The sequence below is a fragment of the Alosa pseudoharengus genome, unplaced genomic scaffold (assembly GCF_046254945.1).
Source record: "Alosa pseudoharengus isolate Yale_2024_CS ecotype anadromous, Long Island Sound unplaced genomic scaffold, YU_APseudo_1.1 YU_APseudo_1.1_scf_2, whole genome shotgun sequence".
NCBI classification, from domain to species: domain Eukaryota; kingdom Metazoa; phylum Chordata; class Actinopteri; order Clupeiformes; family Clupeidae; genus Alosa; species Alosa pseudoharengus.
Window position 1 is genome coordinate 8564642 of NW_027468663.1, and position 16304 is coordinate 8580945.

At 42.1% G+C, this 16304-nt stretch overlaps 1 long non-coding RNA gene across 1 annotated transcript in view; it reads right to left on the reverse strand.

The window, feature by feature from the left end:
- LOC143133731 (uncharacterized) overlaps window positions 1–16304 on the reverse strand; it is a 28928-nt gene that overhangs the window by 11221 nt on the left and 1403 nt on the right. The window lies entirely within an intron of this gene.

The window sequence follows — 16304 nt, forward strand, 5'->3', positions numbered from 1 at the left end:
ATTGCATTACATCTTGCCGTGCAAGAACCGAGCTTACGAAAGCTCTGAGCTCGTGCAGCTCCCCGCTGCAATCGCTGCAGACCATGCTGGTTATGTCTTCTGTACCTGCAAGAGAGTACACTTTTTCTATCATCTGTTCTTGGTTTCATTTCCTTTCATGAATCACTTTACTATTAACGAAGGATTTGTCTCATATTAATGTTCTCTTTGATTATGCTCTGTTCCAGGAAGTGTCCCAGCCTCACGTCTACCCTCGGGTAGGCCTTTCCAATCTTTCTCTTTGGGGGTAGGCTCGGCCCCTGCCGTATTCACCCGGCAGGATCTGCGAGGGTCTCCACGCTTCGGGTCCCGGACTGAGAACGATCATTAAGCACTTTCCACAGGGATTTGCACCACATTGCATTACATTCTTGCCGTGCAAGAACCGAGCTTACGAAAGCTCTGAGCTTGTGCAAGCTCCTCAACTTCGCTGCAATCGCTGCAGACCATGCCGGTCATTTTCTTCTTTTCACCAGAGTGCTCAAGCTTTCTATCTGTTCTCTATACCTTTCTCTCTGAACTTATTACCCATGGACAATGTCTATTTCATGTTTTCCTGTCTTGTTTAGCTAACGTTACTTATGCTGCTCATCTTATTTTGGGGGGCCTTTCCAAGAGCAAGGTACAAAAGCATGGCCTCACTCTTTTCATCTTGCCCTTGCCTTTAGCTCCATTCCGTTGCAGGATGCGGCTCGCTCACGGAAACAGTCATCACATTTAGGGGTCGTTCTTAAATCGGATATAATCTGTCATGGACACTACACCGTGCTGTTATTTTGGGGTAAGTCAACATAATTAATTCATTAATCTAAACCTTGCTTTGTTTACATTTCTATCCTAATAGTAGGCCTATACGTTGTGCTATTTAGCTTTCTTTAACATGGCTTTACCTCTGCCGGATGGACAGTAGTATCTGTTAATTTCATCTCCTGTACATCTTGTCCTTGCAGCTTCTGTTCACCATTGAACTGTAACAAATGGAGTTCACAAACTGTAATATTTTGCATCAACTTGCTTATCAATTAAGAGCTACTCCATTTGCTCGTCACAAGGCTCACAAGAATCTATGGACTGTACGGTTACTGAGTTCTTAATTACTAAAGACTCACTCAGCAGTAATGAGCATTTTGTAATCAATGTACTTCCTCTTGCAAATGTCTGGTGGTGGTTATCTAAATGTAATCATATTACTCATCTCTTCGTTTCTGGTGCCCGTACTGGCTTGGTCGCATTTGTGCAGGTCATAATCTTTTCTATTTCTTCTGCACTAAACTGAGCTTCTGCAACTGCGAGCTCATCGTCCCCCGAGCATTTGCAACTGCAAGCTCTATCCCGCTGCACTAACCCTGAGCATCTGCAACTGCAAGCTCTATTCTGCTGCACTGACCCTGAGCATCTGCAACTGCAGGCTCTATCCCCTGCACTGACCCCGAGCATCTGCAACTGCAGGCTCTATCCCCTGCACTGACCCTGAGCATCTGTAATTGCAAGCTCATCGCCCTGCACGTTGTTAGTTAACCCTTAAGCTAAGCTTCTGCAAGCACTAGTCACTCAAGCAGTCTTGTTCAATGGGTTGAACATCCGTAAGCTCAATTCCCTTCCATAACTTTAATCATAGAATTCGAGTCACAGGTGGTTGAATCCATCATCATAATCATCATCCTCATCAAATCATCAGTTTATTCTGCTGTCTGTCTTGCTTTCTCTGATTCATCTCCCAAATTCAACCGGATAATACAACATGCACTGTTTAATATTGGTATGCTCTATTTCAGAGAGGATGACCATCTAAGCATTCTGGTGGGTATCTTTATTTCTTATTCTTTGGGGGTAGGCTCCGCCCCTGCCGTCTCATACCGGCAGGATCTGCAAGGGTCTGCACACTCGGTGACCTGGACCGAGGACGGGGCCTATGCCAAAGACTGTCTTATTGTTGCTTAGGCCTTTTGTATATCCTTTGATGGATTAAAACGTGTTTTAACTTTCATTATACCTCCCTGAGTCTTTCGGATAGAAATGGAAGCGTTAGCGTTAAATTCTGTAAGGAAGACTCAATGCATGCGTCACTCATTCATTCATTACTTCTGACCAATCACCAGTCTGCATCAGCCTTTATAATCACTTTACTTTGCACCTGCCTGTTGCTTTCAGGTTCCGATTTTCGATGTTCCCACCCTCCCTCCCTAACCACCACCAGTTTGGCCTTGTCCAGATGTCCAGGGGGTAGGCTCCGCCCCTGCCGTCTCATACCGGCAGGATCTGCAAGGGTCTGCACACTCGGTGACCTGGACCGAGGACGGGGCCTATGCCAAAGACTGTCTTATTGTTGCTTAGGCCTTTTGTATATCCTTTGATGGATTAAAACGTGTTTTAACTTTCATTATACCTCCCTGAGTCTTTCGGATAGAAATATGGATCTGAATGTGTAGATGAATGTTTATTGAATAAGTGGAGTAGATGGATTGAAGGAAAATTTCCTTTAGATGGTACGTTGAGTTTTGGAAAGGTTAACTGAATGTAGGGCTAAGATGGAAAGGAAGGCTAGGCCTTTTAAGTATGATTTGTTTGATAAGTGGGAAAAGAGAAGCGAGGAAAAGAGAGGAGAAGAGAAAAGTTATGGAACAGAAAGAGCAGGGCCAGAGAGAGAGAGAAGTTTGTGCGGAGCTATGGACATTTCAACTGAAGTCTATGTGCAGACGAGTGAACCTGACCTCCAGCCCTTAGTCCGTAAATCTCCACCACCATTCCCTTCAGCACCCCCTACACCACAGCTGGCTTTGGCTGTTCCTGCCCCTAAGTCCCTGCAAGTATTCAGCTACTGAAGATTGGACTAAAATGGCTATTTCTCAGCTTACAACAGACTGCTAGAGAATTCTTGGGAAGAGTGGCTTCAGCAGTTAACAAACTTTGTGGAGGAAGGAGAGCAGGATTTAGGTGGACTGAAAGAAACGGTTGCTGGAATTGTGGAGACGTAGAACACATAGCGAGATATTGTCCGAAGCAGGGTGATTGGAGACAAGACGGGGATAAATCATCACAACGACGCCCTCAGGGTCCGGTCTGGACACAGAATGGAAATTCTGAATAGGACAGAGAAGACTCTGAACAGGGGACTCCGGGACCCCTTACCAACACTTCTGTATCACCCTATGAACTTTATCCACAACTGACTTTGAATGCTGCCGCACAACCTAAGCTAACTCTTTCTCTGAATGGTAATGATACAGGAGCGGATGTTAGTACACTTGGAAGGAAAGATAGTTTTTAACATTAAAAAGCAATAGAGTTATATATGTAACAGGAGCTTCAGGTCAATCAGTGGCAGAACCAGTTTCTACCCCTTTAGTGGTTCAATATGAACATCAGACAGTAGAACATTCTTTTCTCCTGAGCAGTGTTTGCCCTGAAAATTTACTAGACCGAGATCTAATGTGTAAATTAAATCTTACACTTTTTCTTTCTCCTGAAGGAGTAGGTCTAGAAGGGCCCATTTATCTGTATTGTCAGAAAGTTAACCCCACAAAGATAGGATATGAGTGTAAAGACATTAGTTTAGCATTAAAATCTCCGATCTCGGTTCTAGAAAAGACAGAAACCCCTGAGCAATTTCAGTGTACAATCGCATGTTTTCAAGGCTCTCCAGATCAGCTGTATGTGAAAGAGTGGTACCAGATAGGAAATAGTATTGAGACTATTGATGTAGCCGGCGTATTGACCTCTAAAATCTACTCTGCAGTAGTAGTAGACCTGTCTCCAGGTCTGAAATATTTGTTTGCAAACCCAAATTCTTATCCACATGTTGCATTGGTGAAAGCCCAAGATAATTGGATTGATTTAGGGCCGTTTGTGAAAGCGTGTGTGAATGCTAAAGATTGGACAGGAGTCCAAGAAACCCTAAATTTGTTTTATTAGCCATCACAAGATGCATGCAAGATGCATAGTGTTCTTTGAAAGTTACTCCTGTGCAGAAAGAGCTCTCTGCATGTTTAATACCCTCATTAACCCAACCCAATAAATGGAGGGTTCTCTCTTTAAAAGAGAAAGCAGATCTGTTAGCCGCTGTTCCAGATAATCTCTGGGCAGCTGATAGTTATGACTTTGGGACTATCTACTGCTCAACCATTAAAAAATATGCGCAAAAACATTGCATTACCCGTCGAAAGCCCAATATCCGTTGTCGAAAGAGGCTGAGCAGGGGATAGAGCCCGTATTCAAATCATTATTGGACAGGGGAGCTATTGTGCGTTGCAGTTCCTCCCCAGTTAACACACCAATTTTGCCCGTTAAGAAGTCTGATGGCACTTGGAGATTTGTGTAAGATTTAAGACTTGTTAATGACGCTATTCAACCGAGGCATCCTATTGTGCCAAATCCTTGCACAATTCTCTCTAGTCTGCCATCCACTGCGAAGTTTTATTCTGTAATTGATATTAAAAATGCGTTTTTTAAGATAAGAGTACATCCTGCCTCTCAATTTTGGTTTGCCTTCACCTTTAAAGGTCAAAGGTATACTTGGAGTCGTTTGCCTATGGGATACACAGAATCACCTTCAGTGTTTAATGAGGCATTAGTGGCCTGTCTGACACAATTCACTCCACTGGCAGGAAGTACTGTTATTTCTTATGTTGATGATGTTTTATTAGGAAGTCCATCAAAAGAATCATGCCTGATTGACACAGTGGCATTGCTGAAATACCTGGCCAGGGAGGGACCTAAAGTCTCTTAAAGAAAAGTTGCAACTCTGCCAAGAGCAAGTTAAGTACTTGGGTCATATACTTACTCCTGGCTGCAGGGCCCTGGATGCGTCATGCATCACTGCAATTACTGGCTGTCCGAGACCCAGGACAAAGCAGCAATTGTTAAGCTTCTTAGGAATGATTGGTTATTGTCGTGTTTGGATTTTAGACTTCTCGGAGAAGGCACAAACTCTCCGAACGTGTGTAAATGCTTGTAAGAGTTTGACTGACATTATGACTTGGACTGACGACTGTGAGACTGTTTTTGTGATTTTTGAAACAAGCTTTAGCTTCAGTTCCAGCTTTGGGATTGCCCAATCTTGATTTTCATTTGTTTGTGTGTGAAAAGGAGGTTACATGTCTGGGGTATTATGTCAGTTGCATGGTGGACAGTATAGACCAATATCTTATTTGTCAAAGAGACTGGATCCGGTAGCAAGTGGCTGGGCGCCTTGTTTGAAGTCTGTTGCAGCTGCCTCAAATGTAGTAATGGCTTGTGCGGATCTAGTATTAATGCATCCTTTGACTGTTCATGTTCCACATGACGTGCATGCATTGCTTTTACAAGCAAAGACATCACATCTGACAACTGCCCGCCTCCTCTCGTACCAACATGTGTTATTGACTTTAGCACATGTCACACTTGTACGTTGTCATGCCATGATTGCTGTGATGTCATAACAATTTGTATTAAACCTCGTCCTGATATATCTGAGGAACCCCTTACTAACCCTGACTTAATTTTTATGTCGATGGTTCCTCATTACGCTTGGAATCTGGAGAGGTAGGGAGTGGCTACGCTGTGGTGAATCAATTTGAAGTGGTTGAATCTTACTCGCTCCCTCCAACTTTTTCTGCCCAATCTGCTGAGTTGATTGGACTTTTTTAAGCTTGTGTGTTGGCAGCTGGAAAATCTGTTTGCATATACTGTACACTGATAGTCGTTATTGCTGGGGAATTGTTCATGACCATGGAGCAATATGGAAAGAAAGAGGCTTTCTTACGGCTACTGGTAAACCTGTACAACATAAAGAGTTCATTGTATTGTTGCTGGAGGCAATTCAGCTTCCTTCTGCTTTAGCAGTGGTTAAGTGTGCAGTGCATATTAGAGGCGCTGATGAGGTCAGCCTTGGTAATGAGAGGGCTGACTCGGCTGCTAAAAGTGACGCGAAGGGGGGAGTTGAGAGGAGGATACCACCAGAGTTTTTAAGACTTTCGAACAAAACACAATTGTTTTTGAATTTGCATATACCAGATATAGTGACATCAGGTCAAGCTTTAAAAGAAGCACAAAAATCGGCAGATATAAAAGAAAAAAGAAAAAGGAAAAATTGTAAAAAGAATGTTTTCATATAGTTGATAAAGTCACTCATGGTTTAGATCATGCGAGTGCAACAGCTATGGTAAAAACAATAGAACAACTTTATTTTGCACCAGGATTCACCACCGCGGCAGCTGCTTACTGTGATAGGTGCATTACCTGTCTTAAACATAACACCGCACCCACAGTGAGAACCCAAGGAGGGCATCACCGACCACCATCAGACCCGTTTGAATATATTATAATGGATTTTATTCAATTGATCAATTAACAAAATGCAAAAGTTATGAATATTGCCTTGTAATTGTAGATATGTTTTCAAAATGGCCAGAATGTTAATGGAATGTTGAAAGATAAATTGACTAAAATAATGGGATGGAATTGGTTGACTGCTCTACCTTTGGTTCTCCTCTACCTCAGAGGCCGTGCATCAAGATCAAAAGGGTTAAAAGCCCATTTGAGATTTTGACTGGCCGTCCCATACCAATTCCAGGTTTACCTAATCCTAACCTAATGTAGTTGGTACCTTGTCTGGTTACATGCGAGAACTGATTGCTGCTCTATCTTTTGTTTCTTAACAGGTGCAGTTGACTTTGCCTCAAAGTTTTCTGGATACATACCCAGTGCTTGTTAAGGACTTTCGAAGAAAACGCTGGAATGAAGAACGGTGGCGCGGACCGTATCAAGTTCTGTTGTCTACACCTACCGCAGTGAGAATTGCGGAAAGAGACTCTTGGATTCATCTGTCACACTGCAGAGCGGTGAAAGAACCGGAACATTGTCTCAACGGATTGTGACTTTATGCTTGAGGTTGACCAGTGGAGGTTTTGGCAGACTTCACCAGTAGGCCTTTGGATATATGTTCCATATAAGGGAAGTGTTGCAAGATCCTGCTGTTTTAACCTGCATTACAACTAGAAAGTATTGGACTGCAAATGAAGGGAAGTATGCTCTGATTGTTACACATTTTACTAAGTACACATGTGAAGTCCTTTTAGGGTAGGGAAATCAATTAGTGTGGTACACCAGTGTCCATTTAAATTAGTGGATTCAACCATCCATCATCCAAATCAGTGGTGGATATTAAAAGTAGAAACAAGATATCAGTATACACTAAACTAGCACTGTTTATTTCCAGTTTAGCTAGATATTTCATCATCGCTGGACAGTTACCTGGGGAGGGCCTAAAAACCCAAGCCAGCTCTGCTGTTGAAGATAGAATAGAGCTTTTGTTGTTTTGTAACTGGGAGTAGAGTGGGGCTAGTGTTGCTATTCTGTGTGTTCTTACTGATTATGCCCACTTCTCCAGAGGAGGAGATCTGTGGTACTAATAAAGCCTGTCAACTGGCTTTCCAAGCTAGAACAACTGTAGCAGGGACGAATGAGACCTGCTGGGTGTGCCAAGAAAAGTCTTTTCAAATGCGTGTTTTTCCCTACAGGACTTCTGATGATTCTGCATGCTCTGCATCTCGACTGTGTACTAGTAAAGATTGCCTTAACATAGTAGGTGTAACAGGGATAGAACAATTTTTAGGTGGTTCGTCCTTGAATATTATGTTAACACTAATGGATTCTGTTTGGATAAATAAAACTGGACAAAAGATTTGATAGAATGATATTAAATTGTGAAATGAGTTTTACCCTGATATGATGACCCGGAAATGTTTTTGGACAATGTTATTTGAAATTGGATTTTTCTTTTTTTTTTTTTCTTTTTGATTACTAAAATTTCTTTGTGGCCTTAAGCCCCAAAGGGGGGAAATGAAGGAGAAATTTTGGATTACTAACATTTATTACATAGAAGTGATTAACATTTAATTTTCTTATATTCTGTGTTATGCTTTCTATACATTCAATACTGTGCATCAACTTTGTTTTGTCTGTCATTTGCTCTCTCCATGTCACGATTTTCTAATAAAGGTCATGCGACCCCCTTTGTCACGAGTTAAGGGTATTCTGCCTGAGGCAGTAATATTAGGAATATCCCGACAGGAACTAGACTATGGCAAGAGAATGCTGAAGGATGTATATGTATTGTATTGACCAATTATCTACTTACTTGGAGTAGCCACATGACTTGCGTATGGCGCATGGATCACATGCTATGTCCAAGAAGTGTATTTGTATTGTTGTATTTCTGCATGTATGAGGATTTTTGGAAAAGACCATTGTACTCATGTGATTTGTATTACCAATGTAATTAACATGTATAAGATGGGGCTTGGTTACTGTTACTGGAACATGCTGTTGCTAGTGACCTGCTCCCGGTATCGTGAATAAACCTGCAGTGGTTCCTCACACCTGAGTGTTGCCTGGATATTTTTGACCACAAGCGTGACTATTAGTGCTCTTTTGTTTTGTCGGCCAATCATGGCTACTTACTGAACCAGCATGCTGTTTGTTTACAATTGGAATGGAGATGGACAAAGCACAGCGGATTGCAGATGACCGGAATATGATGATGAAGGCGACTTCATTACATTGGAGAACATCCCTAATCTAGAGCTGACCTTAGCCGAAGATAATTACAACGAGGAAGAATCTCTCGGTCTGGCAGCAGAGGAACTAGATCGTAAGATATCAGATGCTATTTCCACAGTTACATTTGACGGGGATAAAGTTTGTGTGTTAGAAACTTTATCCATTGCTACCAGCTAACTTAGGCCTACTGTCGTTATCTATTGGCACCATAGGCTACTAGCCAAAACCCATTACAGATAGTTTCGGTGTAACCTGACCCTCGCCAGATGAATTTCGTTCCGCTTAGCTCCGCCTAGCTTCACTCACATCCATCTGGGACCTCTTCCATAGACCTCTGAAGTTCGCCTACAAAAAAGCTGCCATCTTTGACATCCGGTATCTGGCGATTTTTCCTATGGGAAAATAACATGGGGATTTTGAATAATCGCACCTGTTAAAGTCTCGTGGGGATGAAAAAGTCTGAAATGCAGACGTTTTCCTGAACACACTTTTGTCCTCTGCCTTCGAGTGGATACTGTGATCTCCGGTAAGTGAAGGCGGCACACTTAGATGTTTGCTACTCCAGAGCTAACTTGCAATGCAATTTGCCATAGGTAGTTAGCTTCAATTAACAACCGGATCTCCTTATATGGGAAAAGATGGCCGTTTTGGATCTTTTTTGTAGGCGAACTTCAGAGGTCTATTGAGAGTGATTTCTGCAACCGACTTTATGGTTCAGCCAATCAGGACGCAGGGCGGGAGTTTCATAGATGTGACGTAGTGGAGAAGCGACTGTGAGACTGTTATCAGCGTCACGGGTTGGCTTCGATGTGAGTGGTTGAAGTAGCACGTCAATAGATGACGGACAAGTGGCTTATTCAATCATATGCAAGCATTTTTTGATTAGGCCCAGCCTTCTGAAACACCATTCCAATGGATCGTTTCCAGATGGATGAGTGGAGCTAGGCAGAGCGAAATTCATCTGGCGAGGGTCAGGTTAGTTTCGGTGGGCAATTAATTTGAATAATGCGAGAATGTCTTGTTTTGACTGATGGCAGGGTGCCTTATCGTGTGTGCATTCAAATTAACAGGGTTTGCAAACGTGATCTCATGTTTGTTTAGTTCGCGTTTTAGACTATTTTATCCATTGCTAAACCTGCTAAATCCATTGCCAACTTGGTGCCTTGCACTGGGTGTTCATTCAAAATAACATGGTCTGCAAACGTGATCTCATGTTTGTTTTAGACTACTTTATCCATTGTTACTAGCTGGTTCTGTAACCCATTACAGATATTTTCGATGGGTCATTAGCACTGCAGGCTGACAAATCAGTGACCGTGACAGGGGGTAGGGTTGATCTTAATGCAGGGCTTAAAATTCATTTTTAAAAATGGGGGGGAATTCCCCCCATGTAGGGGGGATTTACACAATTTGGGGGGGTGGGGGTGGGGCTGGTCAATTCTGATACCAAGTCAAGAATTGCGATTTCGATACTTCTTCGATACTTTTTTAATAAAGTGTTTGATTTTGGTGCCCCCACCACTCTGACGTCATCAGTAATATATACTGTAATGGGATCATTCACAACAGTGGACATCCTAGATTCTGCTTGACTCTCTCCACACACACACAAACACACACTGAAAATGATGGCTTATGTGATATGTTTCTATTTCATATATTTTTAAATTCATAATAGAGTGTATTTAGTTAATAATGTATTTTTTAATTACTAGTAGCTAAACATATTTAGTAATATGAATGCTTCATTTTGACGTTTAACCTATAACACTTAGGCATATCTTTAATGTGGTGTGTAGGTCTAATTGAGTGTACATTGGTGATGAGTAGGTGTAATTGAGTGCCTGACACTTTAAGAAAATACGTAATTAGCCTCCCTTCAGCCTGACGGTTTTAGGCTAGTCGCTAGTGAATAAAAGTTGTGCATAGTGCATACAGTTATGTGGATGCAAATCATTATGTTTTCTATGTCATTAGATAGAATAAATGTTCAAAAAACTAACAAGTCGAAGACAATCTTTCTGGGATCAAGTGTTGACGTGACCTGAGCTAGCAGGACATTCCAGATGTAAAAGTTTGCCATGGTTGCGCAGCCTATTTGCGTAAGCGCAAAGTGGTTCTCTCTCTCTCTCTCTCTCTCCCTGTGTGTGTCTGCGCCTGCATGAGGCTATGTTCAATTCAACTCGGTAGTTGATCCGTCCGGTCAATAGCACCACATTCATGCCACTTCATGATTATATTAACGTCATCAGACAGGCTGTAAAAGCGTATGCGGGAATTTCTCGCATTATGATGGCTAGAGTTGCCGGGACTTGAACAAATTATGCGCAATACCCACAATCCCGCAGTGAAATTTAAGCCCTGTTAATGTCATGTAAATGAGGTCCATTGTGTTCCCCTCCCATGGATTGAGGGAGAAAGTAGTCAAATTGAAAACCCTGATTTCTCAGCTTGTAGCTTTGAGATGTGTATACTTTAAAATGGCTACAACTTATTCAAATATTATCAGATCTCCATGAGTGAGACATCATTGGATAGCTTTGAAACTACACTTTCAGAATCTGAATAACTCAAAATGTCCTGGGGAGACATCTGCCTGGTTTTGCCATGCCTGGTCATATATATGAAAAAGTAGTGGTAATAGGCAAAAATGAAAAAGTAACGTTAGATGAACAGAAGTCACATCGTCCTCGTGTGCGGGGAAGTGTTGGAACAGCTTCCATTGGTAAAAAAGATTTCCTGTGTCTCAGATGCAGGCCTACATTTGGGGGAGATTAACCTTCCAATGAAGCATGTTTTAATTTCTGTGTTCCTATAGTCTGTTGTGAATCGTGACGTTCAGTGTTAAGTAGGCTACTTGTTCATAGAATGATTATGCCGAGGGAAATATAGACCATCATTAATCATGGTAATATCAAATGTGATTATTTTTGGATAAGTTTGCTGCTGTAAATTAGCATGTTTTAATAAAAAATTTCTGGTTTACTCTGTAAAGGCTAAACTGAAGGGACACCGGGATGAACGGTTAAAGAGGAAGCTACCCGCTGAGGCCCAGTGGTTGAATGCCATTGAGGATGACAGAAATGTCAAGAAGAAACTTGTGGAAATTATGGAGACCTCTGAAAAGCAGGCATCTGAAAATTTCTCTAAAATAACAAATACCTTGGATAGGCTTACATCATCAATTGCAGATGGGTTTGCTCTCCTGCGTCAAGTTGTGCAGCCACCGCCACATTACAATATCCCATTTGAGGGAAGAGGTCCTTATGGACCAGTATATGCACACACTCCACCAGTACACACACACTGCTATTTCCCAAATTCAGCACCAATTCAGCATTCATTCCCACCCAACTTGTCAGCTGACAACAGACCACCCAATGCAGTGCCACTCAGCACCATCAACATAACTGATTTGACACACACACCTGTTGAGGGCATGAAGGGTCAGTTTTCATATACCCAAGCCCTTCAGGAAGATTAGCAAAATTGAGATATGAAAAGTTTCAATTGATGTGTGCAATTGTAATTTGTAAAAAGTTTTTGCCAATCGGTACTGTATTTTGAGGACTTGTTTTTTTTAGCGTGAAAAGTTATATTTTTGTACCAAGAGTTTAAAATGGGTTTTATACAGGTAGCCTTAACTTAAAGGAATTATCCGGAGTAAAATGCACTTTAGATCGATTTACGGATGATTGGGGGTACATACGTTGAGTTGACATCAAAATCATGTCATTCGGATGTGTTTTGAGAAAGTTCGATTGTACCGTTTTCAGTCACACAACTCGTAGCCTGGAAGTGAGCAGGGCATTTCAATTTCGCCGCTACAAAACGCTATTTTTATACCTCTTCTACACTTACGTGGTAGTGAGTAGAGGGTCCCTAAAGCCAAACCGAAGTATCCCGAGGTCTTTATGTGGTCGAATAGAGAGTCCAGAATGAATTTCATCAAGCCAGTACCTTTCCGGAAATGTTGCCATCTTTGCTGTAGGAGTCTTATTGCTGGGTGTGTCGCCGTTTAAAAAAAAAAAAAACATAGTCCAGTATTTCTTTCGAAATTGAAATGAAGTTGTATGGACTGGACTATGTTTTTTTTTTTTTTTTTAAGGCGACGAAATTGTGAATTTCCAGAGCGTGTTACAACACACTCAGCAATAAGACTCCCACAGCAAAGATGGCAACATTTCCGGAAAGGTACTGGCTTGATGAAATGAGAGAATGGACTTTTATGGATCCAGGAATTGAGTGAGGATTCTCCTGACCCTCTTCCCTTCTGATGTCATGCAGTCTCTGGTAGCTGGTTGTGTGTCTGGCTGGTTTTCCCTGTCGTAATGAATTGCCTCAGCAACACTGTTGTCGTGTACTGTGTCCTTGGAAGCCTCACAGTAATTGTGCAGCACGAAACATGCATAAATTACACAGGAAAGATCAGCCAGATTAATGTCCATGGCCCTTCTCAGGGCTCCGATACGGGCTTTTAGTCTCCCAAACGCACATTCTATTACCATCCTTGCTCGGCACAAAGATAGTCCAAAGTACTGCTCCTGGGCAGTGCTTCCCCCATTAACATATTCCTTCATAAGATATGGGAGCAGTGGATATGCAGGGTCGCCTAGTATGTAAACCGGTATGGGTTCTTCATCTTCAATGATTTGCCTTGGACAGGGAGGGATGCTTCTATCTTTCAAGGATGTGTTAAGCGTGGAGTTGGCAAAAATACGGGCGTCATGCACACTTCCTGGCCATTTCACAACCACGTCCATGAAGGCATATTTATAATCGCAGGTGGCTTAAATGTTTAAGGTAAACCTCCCTTTCCTATTTATGTAATCAGTGGAATTGGCTGGTGGTTGCTTTATCTCTACATGCGTCCCATCCACAGCACCTAGACACTGAGGGAGGCCAAGTTTCCGGACAGACACTTTTTCGGCAGTGTTATATATTTCGGACCCAAGTGGACAGTAATCGCTCTACAAACCTTTCTGATTATTATTGAAACAGCCGATCTAGACAGACCGAATGCGTTTGCCGTTTTACGAAGTCTACCCTCACCAGCCAAATAGTACAGGGTGAGGGCAACTTTTTTCTCAACACTGACTGGCGAGCGCATAACGGTAGTCTGACCTTCTATGGTGGGACGCAGTAACTCAGTAAAAATGCTGACCTCCGTGCGATCCTTTGCCTCTGCTCCTCCATGTAGAGCAATTGTTGCAAATGCAAACAGGCCAGAAGCGTTTGCACAAAAGTAAAAATTAGTAGCACTGTGGTGGATTTCTATGACTTAACGGATGCATGTATGGTTTTTATAAACTTTGATATTACTGCAATTATTATGAGACTTCAAGGCCTGTACACATCTTAAACAGACCAGACCAGCAGTCAAGGAGTGGGGTGAAGGAGTTCACAGTGACACCTGGCTAGATGGTCGAGGTGAAGGAGTTCACAGTGAACTACATGGCCGAGAGCGAGAGGATGATGTAATTGGATGATGTAATGGTGGTAACAGCAAGGCCAAGTAACAGGTGGCAAGATAAGAAGCCCTGTTACAACTGGAAAAAAACTGAATCTGGGAAAAACCCAGAAGAAGACAGTTTTGCATATAATTCATGCATGATGAGACAATGGGTTCCACCAATAGTCGTAACCTTGGTGGATGCTGATAGGCCAACAGGTGTCTTTCGAGGGAGGCGAGAAGGCCCAACTTCAAGGTTAAGGAGTATAAAAGATAGGCCGCAGCCATTTTGATTTCAGATCTCATCGGGGGCGCCAGCTGATGACATCTCACATCACCCTATTGCTTGACACCTGGTCTGGAGATCGTTTAGGCTGGACTATCATTGCAATACGGTGAATAAAGATCAACAGTCTTCAGAGATCTCCTGTCTGCATTGTCTCCTTCGGACGCTTTGTTCCAGAGTGCTAATTAGTAAGTAGTTAAGTGATAAATTGTTCATTGGATTCGGAAGTGGACCGGTTTTTCCACGACAGCACCTTAACAGCATCCATGATAATCCTGATCAGTAGCCAAAGAAACTGTAAACATCAGGCGCTCACATGACGTTAAAGATTTTCTGCGTTTTCCCTTTGTGTAAACGGGGTCTAATAAACCTTTATGATTTCACTGGAATTCACGTTGGCTGCTTGGTGCTTTCGGACCTGTGTCAAACCTTCCCTAGCAATTCTCTTAAAGAAGTCCCTGGGTACTAAGCCCAGGGTGGCGTAGTCAGGCTACTGGGAGTGGCTCATAGTCTCTCTCTCTCTCCCTCCTTACTGCTCTGGTTACACTTGCATGACAAATACTTCTCACAACAGCAATTATATTGGTGCCATTCTTTTGGGATGTTTCCTCATACACTGCGCAAAAGGAAAGAATATTGACATGCTATTTAATTAAATTTCATTTGAATGCCTGAATGTAAGGATTCAGGAAACACAATACCAGTTTTTGTGAATGGTAAATGGTGGATCTACGACGGAGTATTAGGGCCACACATGAAAAAAAAAAATATTTTTGCCATGGCGAGATTAAACTTGACATGTTGACTTTAAAGTCGACATTAAACTCGACATTTCGAGAATAAAGTTGAAATGTCATGTCGACTTTAATCTCGACGTGTCGACTTTAAAGTCGCCATTAAACCTGACATTTCGAGAATAAAGTTGAAATATAATATCTACTTTAATCTCGAAGTGTCGACTTTGAAGTCGACATGCCGACATTAAACTCGAAATACAGTTTAAAAATAGCCTACAGTTTAAGCTAGGCTACTCTAACACACAATATGTGACATGAATAATAGGCTTACTTCAAGTAGGTGTTATTTCAGATAGATTGCAGATAAATTCAGATAGATTACATCTTGTCTGTTAACATTGCCGACATCGTGAAGCGCGTATCTCGCGGTTATGGAAATAGCCTACCATGCACTATGCCATTTATATAGCTAGAATAATACATGATTCCTATGATGCAATGTTTCTATAAAACAAAATGTTATTACACTCTGTTTTTACGTGGGTAAGGCCACCGCACATCCAAATAACTGTCCTTCATGGCCCACAGGCCGTCACTCTCCATAGGTTAACATAACTCATTTTTCTAAAACTGCTTTTCCATGTCTCACCTGCATAAAATATAGTAGCCTAGGCTATAAACATTAATATGTGTGCATTTACTTAGAATACATGGGGTTGCGTGGTCGGGAGGACAGCTTAATTCGTCCCTCCATAGACATTCAGCAATAGTAGGCTGTTTTGCATCCATTACAAACAAACATGCAATGTGAAAGTCTGGGATTGGGGAGAGCACTTAAAGGACAATTCCGGCGCAAATGAACCTAATTAGCGTTTAACGCTAGCCTTCGGGGCACACGTACAGTAAAAAGAAATCGCTATTTCTATACCACTAACAAGGCTCAAAATAGCACCACACTTACACAGTAGCATAATGAGGGTCTCTACATGTAAACCGAAGTGTTTCCCAAAGTCTGGGTCGCGACCCACGGGTGGGTCGCAGGAGATTTTATTTGGGTCGCCAGCATAATTTATGTTGTGTTATAGGCCTAACTGATACCATTTGTCATTTGATACCAGGAAAGCTAACAGTTTTCTATTAGGATGTAGATTGTTAACTACCACACTCACGGTTTTGTCATAAAAGCTCATGAAACTGGGGGACGAACGCATCGCAGAGGGGATGCCAGCATGGATATCTACCTCTCAAAATG